Consider the following 7500-nt stretch of genomic DNA (forward strand, 5'->3'; position numbering starts at 1 on the left):
TCTGTTCTACTCTATTCGATTTAATTTCTTACATGTTTTATTTATTCATCAATTTATTTGATTTACTTTTTAAATGAATTTCTCTTTTACACATTTTATTTATTTTTTCAAATATTTTACTTTTTGTTTTATATTGCTTCAATTTTGTTTAAATTTTTATTGATTCATTTATTGACCTATTTACTTAGGAAATTCACTTAATTTACTGAATTTCTTTAAATAATAAATTTTTCTATTTTTCATATTATCCTATAATTCTAATATTTGTATTTTTGAATGTTTCAAATGATTATTTGTATTTATTTACCGTTGTTTAGTTCATGAATACAAAAAAATGAAAATAAGAAAAATTGATGAACAGATAAAATGAAACATAACTGTATAAATTATCATTAATCTTGTGATTGTATATTGCTCTTAAAACTTAGCCCGATCCTCCCCTCCCCACTCCCCCAAAAAATAAATCGTAATTTACAACAACAAAAAACATCGTTTTTTAAAAATATGTTATTCTGAATAAACTGCCCAATGACTTATTATTTAATGTTCATTCAGTTTGACTGAAACTAGACGAGTTCTTTGAAAGGTGGATATTATAGTTAGGGTCTATATCAGTACCACTCATGTGAACATATCAAATATAGAATTTTTTCATTTTGGATGTATTTATAATCTCATGCCACAGAAACAAAGGACACTGTAAGCCCATAGAAATAAAGAGAGGATTTACATCCCACTACGTTAAACTTTTTGGAGATTGAGTTACCGTGTTTATTCAGTCCCTCTATGCGTTGGGATTACATAACAAATTCGCTTTTTTCGTTCGAACTCGTTTGAATGTTTCTACCGATTTTGAACAGACATACGGCATAATGCACGCGTTTACATTAAATGGATGCCTTAGTTTATTGAGTGGTTTCAGTAGAAGAAGGGCTATGTATGTATGTATGCATGTACGTATGTGTGTAAGTATTTATTCATGTACGTATGTATGTGTCCACCCCGCGCACACACACATGTGTGTGTGTACGTTTATTTGTCGTTCTATATATGTGTTTAATACAACACGTTAGGTAAAAAAATTCCAGACAAAACCGATATGCGTTTAAAGAGAGAACAGAGCTTAAATTTAAAGTGAAAAAAAAAAAAATTGTCAGCAGGAATATGAAGTTAAATGTCATATTAAAGGCGGTATATATTTTCAAAAGTAGATTTAAGCTTTTCCATAAAACAGAATAAGTTAGAGCATTTTCCCCACATTCTCTAATACGACTTGTCAGTTAACATTCTTGAGCATTTATGTATCGTTCATATATTCATACAATGTATACTTACAGAATGAGGAAACACTTAAAATCGTGAGACTTAAGAGGAATAATTCCCTATACTTTGGTTAAGCACGCTTGGCCAGAATTATTTTCCCAAAATAGTTACCTTATTTCCCTGAATTATTCTTCTGAATAATTTACCTTACTTTCCATCTTGAGTGGAAAGCAGCAGAAAAAAAAAACTTTCGTGACTCAAACTTATCAATACACTGATTTTTACTTTCTTTCGGCAAATAAAACATAAATTCCGTGACTGAATTCACTTACATGAAAATGGATATTTCTCCACAGCTTCAGTTTTATTTATGGAGTATTTTACACACGATTAAAACTGCACAATATATATTAGATAAGTGATTTACACTTATCAAAATATAATAAATTCTTGGGGTTCAAATTTTGCTGTGTACCTCCTATTCCTAGATAAATTTGGGTTTTTGTATATTATTATTATTATTATTATTATTATTATTATTATTATTATTATTATTATTATTATTATTATTATTATTATTATTGAATACAATAGCTGTTTCAACGGCATTTAATTTATATAGAATCTTCTCAATTCTTCTTATTATCTTTTTCTCGTCAGCATGTAGCTGGTGTATTAAGTTTCCTAAGGACATGTAAAGATTTTCATTTGTCTTAGGTTTATTCCTCTAACGTGTCGACAGCGCACAGGCAGTCATCTATGAGAGTTTACAGTACAGTGAATTAAGATACAGTTTACCAAGTATTTATTTATAGCATGCAAGGTCGTGTACAATCGGTGGGCGGGTCGGTGGAACGGATTTTTAATTGTCGTTGGATGGAAACGAAATCTCCCCTGAGGCGTTCTGACCTGCGTAGTTTGGACGGGGTTATTAGCGTCGGTTGGGTGTTGTTTGGGGTACCCACCTCTTGGGCGGCAGGCTGTACAATTGATATATCTTCCGCTCGTTCTCTCCCGCTTTCTCTCTTTCTCTCTACTTCTTCCGCTCTTTCTCTCTCTCTTGCTCTCTCTCTTTCTCTTTCTGCAAGTTCCTCTTTCTCTCTCTCTCTCTCTCGTTCGCTCCTTCTAACGCTCTCTCTTTCTCTCTCTGCCTGCTCCTCTCTCTCTCTTTCTCTTTCTCTCTCTGTTTGCTCCTCTCTCTCTCTTTCTCTTTCTCTCTCTCTCTCTCTCTCTCTGTCTCTCCCCCCTCGATCTCTCTCTCTCTCTCTCTCTCTCTCCCCTCGATCTCTCCTCTCTCTCTCGTGGTATATACGTAGTCGGTTGGTTTCTTGCGCCAATTTCTTCTTATGATGGTGGGGAGAAACTCTGTTTTCTTTTACCGTGTTGATAGTCGGTTTTTTCTCTAATATATGTAAAGCTTCAAGATAACGTAGGCGTTTTCGGTCCGGTGCATGGTCAATAATTTCTATGTTCTTTATAAGCTCAGCTCTTTCTGGTCTCCTGTTGTGTTTTTCCCTATAGTGAATGAAAATGGCCCCTTCTTGAAGATGACACGAGAGACGCTTGGAGAGTCTGGTAGTGGTCATCCCGATATAAGAATGGTGGCATCCATCCACCGAGCATGTGAATTCGTAGATGACACTCCTTCTCTTCAAAGACGTTTCTGGGGGCGCCGGGTTGTTTCTAAGAAGCAGCTGGCTGGTTTTCATGCTTTTGTAATAAATTATGAGGCTAATTTTATCACTTTCTGTAGTGGGGGAGACATTTTCACTGATTATTTTCCTTATAGCCTTTTCATCTTCCAAATATTTGTGGTGCATATGATTTTTATAAAATATTTTTATAGCTCCACTTTGGTCGTTAGTTACGGTCGTTCTTTCTTGGTGCCATTTATTTATGGAGTCCCTCGTTTGGCGTTCGACCATACGGTTTGAAAAGTTATTATTAATGAGAACTTGTGTAGACCTTTCGATTTCCCTGGTGGTTCTCTCCATGTGGAACAGTGTGCCTAAGGGCGCGGCGGGGGGGAGACGAAGGCCTCTACCACCGATCTTTTATACCTGTCTGGGCACTCGCTGGACCATTAAGGCATAGACCCGGGTTTGTGGGTTTCTTGTAAACCGTGGTGGTGTATCCCGTAGGGGTCTGCTGTACCCGAACGTCCAGGAAGGGTAGGGCACGTCAACGCTGCGTTCACACGTGAAGTGGAGGACGGAGCATTCTTCGAAGGTGTTTTTTCTTAAAGTTTCAAGGTCCTCTTCTCTGTCACTTTTATGAAGGTGTCGTCTATGTAGCGGTAGTATTGGGGAGGACAGGGGATCTTATTGAAAACTCTTTCTTCGACGACACTCATGTAGAAGTTGGCAAAAAGAACCCCTAATGGGGATCCCATTGCCACGCCGTCAATCTGGCAATAAAGATGTCCTCTGTGGGTCGTGAATGGTGCCTTCTTGGTACATATTTCAAGGAGGGATTTTAGGGCTTCCTCGGGGATGTTCAAAGCCTGTGTCTCCTCACATCTGTATACTCTGTCGAGGATGTGTTCAATCGTCTCGTCGACTGGAACGTTCGTGAAGAAGGCTCTCGACGTCAAGAGAGGCGATGATACCTGTAGACGGAGAGTCTCGGAGTTTACGTAAAAAGTCGGTAGATGACTGTAGACAATACCTGTCAGGGATATATGGCGTGAGGAGTTCATTGAGTCTCTTCGCGATTTTGTAAGTCGGGGTTGGGATTTGGCTTTATAATAGGGCGAAGAGGATTTTCCAGGCTTGTGGGGTTTTTACGGTGCCGTAAATATACCCTGGATTAAAGTCACCCTGGGCAAGGGGAAGTCTGGGAGCATTCCTAGCGGCATGGATTCTTTCGCTGACCGTCCCTATTAATGTCTCGTCGGATGTCTTCGATGGGGTTCTTGTTGATTTTTCTGAATTTGGATTGATCAGCCAGTATTGGTCCAGTTTCTCGTGATATTCTGAGGTCTTGATGAGCACTAGGGCAGCAGCTTTGTCTGCCCTTCTTATTGTTATTCTTGTTTGATTTCAAGTTTTAGCAGTTTCTTTCAATCTCTGGTAAGGATAGCGCTTCTGTATGGGGCTCCTCGGTCGGTAAGGGCTTCTGCTAACAGTAAGGGCTGGAGGGAGTCGCTCGACCTGACCCTGCCTTCGTCCTCGAGGGACTGGATAGAGTCAAGGAGGACTTCGACCTCCAGGCGCTTGGCGTGTGGGTTTGGCTTTTTGTCACGTGGGTATTGAGCCCAAGATTAAGGAGATCTTCTTCTTCGGGTGTCGGTTTATATTCCGTGAGGTTGATGAAATCATTCTTTTTTCGGGGAATTTTCAAACTTCCTCCATTAAGCCTCACAAGTTTCTTAAGTATTCCACTTTCTCTCTTGCGGTAATCCTTCTGCTGTAGGCGCTGGAGGGCTTTCCATTTATTATGAGACATGGATATTTTTTTGAAAACTATTGCACAGAGAAACCATTGGGAAATAAAATCTATATTTGATCAAGTATTTAATTCGTTGCAAGCTTTTCAGTTTCATTTCGTTGCTAATATATATATATCTATATATATATATATATATATATATATATATATATATATATATATATATATTATAATATATATGTGTGCGTGTGTGTGTGTGTGTGAATATATAACAAAACAGAAGCGTTGTTACTGAACTGAGCACTAAAACACTATTCTAGTTCATGTAGGTGTGGGAATCCTATTTTTAGCTTTTGAAATGTCTGTAAATGTCAGACGAACAGCGCAAGCAAATCATCCCTCACAAAAGTGACGTTCTCATCCTGGACAGAATTAACGAATCGGTAAGAGAAATTCGTCCTGTGACGAAATTTCACGGAATTTTTCTACTTTGGGAAATGATCTCGATGCTGGTGATCGGAAATCCGTCGAAGGATTCACTCACCTTGAAAGTCTTCACGCCTCATAGGGCGCTTCTCTGGATTTATTATATTCTCTCTCTCTCTCTCTCTCTCTCTCTCTCTCTCTCTCTCTCTCTGTGCGTGTGTGTGTGTGTGTGTGTGTGTGTGTGTGTGTGCGTCAATGCATCTCTCTCCTCTAACTTTCTAAACCAGCCGTCTCCCTCTCTCTAGGTAGAGAGAGAGAGAGGAGTTCAAATAATATACTCTATACCCTATAAGGGAAAGAACGAATAACATTTGCATGTTATTAAGAATCTACGTAACAGACATATAGCTACTTTTTACTTGCTTTGCGTCCGAGCTCTGAAAGTAAAGAGAAATCATCCTGTCAGTTTTTTTTTTTTATTTTACTTCAATTTTTTTATTTTTGGTTTTACTTCCATTTAGAGAAGTTGCCATCACAAAAAAATAAAAATTGGTATATGGTGCTTAACAGAATAAGAAAGGCTATTATCAGCAATGAATTCTTAATTATGATTATCATAGGACTAGCGTTTATTTCATAAATGAAAAAACAAAGAAAAATTAGACAAATTCTGGTTCTTCATGATTATTATTCAAATGGCCACACCATCATAAAACAGAACTTGTAATTAGAACAAACATGAATATAACTTTTCGTAATTTATGACTGGGAGCAAATGATTTGCACCAAATTATTCATGCCGTAATGGAAATGAGATCAGCGTTGCAGCAAAATTGCAGCATGTTTTCCTGGATCTGACAATAAATACTGGATGCCAAGTATTGCAATACTGAATATTTGGAATTATTATTTGGGACCTACGTCCCCTCCTCTGCATTTTAAGTTATCTGAGAGAGAGAGAGAGAGAGAGAGAGAGAGAGAGAGAGAGCATGTGCTGCACATTGAAAGAGATGTGCTACCCACACACACCACAAACACACACACACACACACACACACACACACACACAGATTACCTAAGACTTTTATTTATGGTTGCGTTTTCAAATTAACAGCAAATGTATCTTCCTTTCTATCTGTTTTATTTTTCGCTAAAGATACTTATACGCATCAAACACACTAGAAATTATTATTATTATTATCTTCATCGAACACTAACGGAAGAGACATTTCCATCCTTCGATTCCCTTCATTCTGTCTCTCCGTCGCTCTTTTATCTCGTCCTCTCTCTTACCATAATATCTCTATGTAAGAGATCGAGCCGGAATCTGGATTCGTAACACGAAACAGCAGAGATGAAAACGTCCCATTAAATGATCGTGACAGACAATCTAGGAACTACATGGCTGAGAAAATGCTTCGTGAAATCGTAAAGGACTTAGCTTTTAATTCGTAGAAAAAGAAATGAGTTCATTTCTTTTTGGTTTGACATGAAAGTGATTCACAACTGTTAAATGGAAAGGACATGAAGACCACGCGTCTGATGATTGGTGTGAGCCTTAGAGGTAATACTCTGTGGGTGCACCGGTGGAGGTCATCTGCATTCCCGACAGGAATTTATGGGAAAAATGATCTTGAGAAAATACATAGATAATTAACACTGGTATGCTGTTAAGAACAAGCACACACAATTATAAACAGTATATAACAATTTCTTGTGAATTAATTAAGTTATCACTGCCCTCTGTTTCCAAAACCTTACGATCCTCGCCTTAACAAGGTAAACCTTACAAGCCAAAATTGGAAAAAAGTAAATATAACAGTGAATTAGGAGGCACAATCAAAGTCTTTGGCTTATGAATTAAATTACCCTGGATGTTCTGTGCATATTTTCTATTTTAACAGACAATTACGTATTTTATAAAGCTAAACCGTACTGAGGGTTTGCTTTTGCGCGTAAATTAGTGATTTTTTAAAGCACATATAACGTATTGTGAAAAAAGCACATACAACGTATTTTGAAAACATTTTTCTCTTTCCTGTTGACACAACAGATGCTACAAAGCAATGCGTTTCGTAATATATTTATGAATATAATGGCTGACATGATGTCTTTCGCGGTGTTTAACAGAAGGACGAATGTGTGGCTTGAGGCCTATCACGTTTTTTTTTTTTTTTTTTTTTTTTTTGCCTTGTTTTGAAATCTAAGCTCAAGTGCATCGTGTGAATTAGGATTGTATTATATTTAAGTTTTACATTTTTTCAACTTAATTATGCCTCATCGTAGCATCTATTCATTAGATCTAACAAGGTTTAGCATCCAGGTAAATTGGATATTTCCTCCAATGTTTGTGAATATAGGTGGCCTCATTTTTTCTAACTGGGGCAGCAACTAATTCCTTATGTTACTGATGGCATTGTC

This window comes from Macrobrachium nipponense, chromosome 7, assembly GCF_015104395.2.
Source record: "Macrobrachium nipponense isolate FS-2020 chromosome 7, ASM1510439v2, whole genome shotgun sequence".
NCBI lineage: Eukaryota > Metazoa > Arthropoda > Malacostraca > Decapoda > Palaemonidae > Macrobrachium > Macrobrachium nipponense.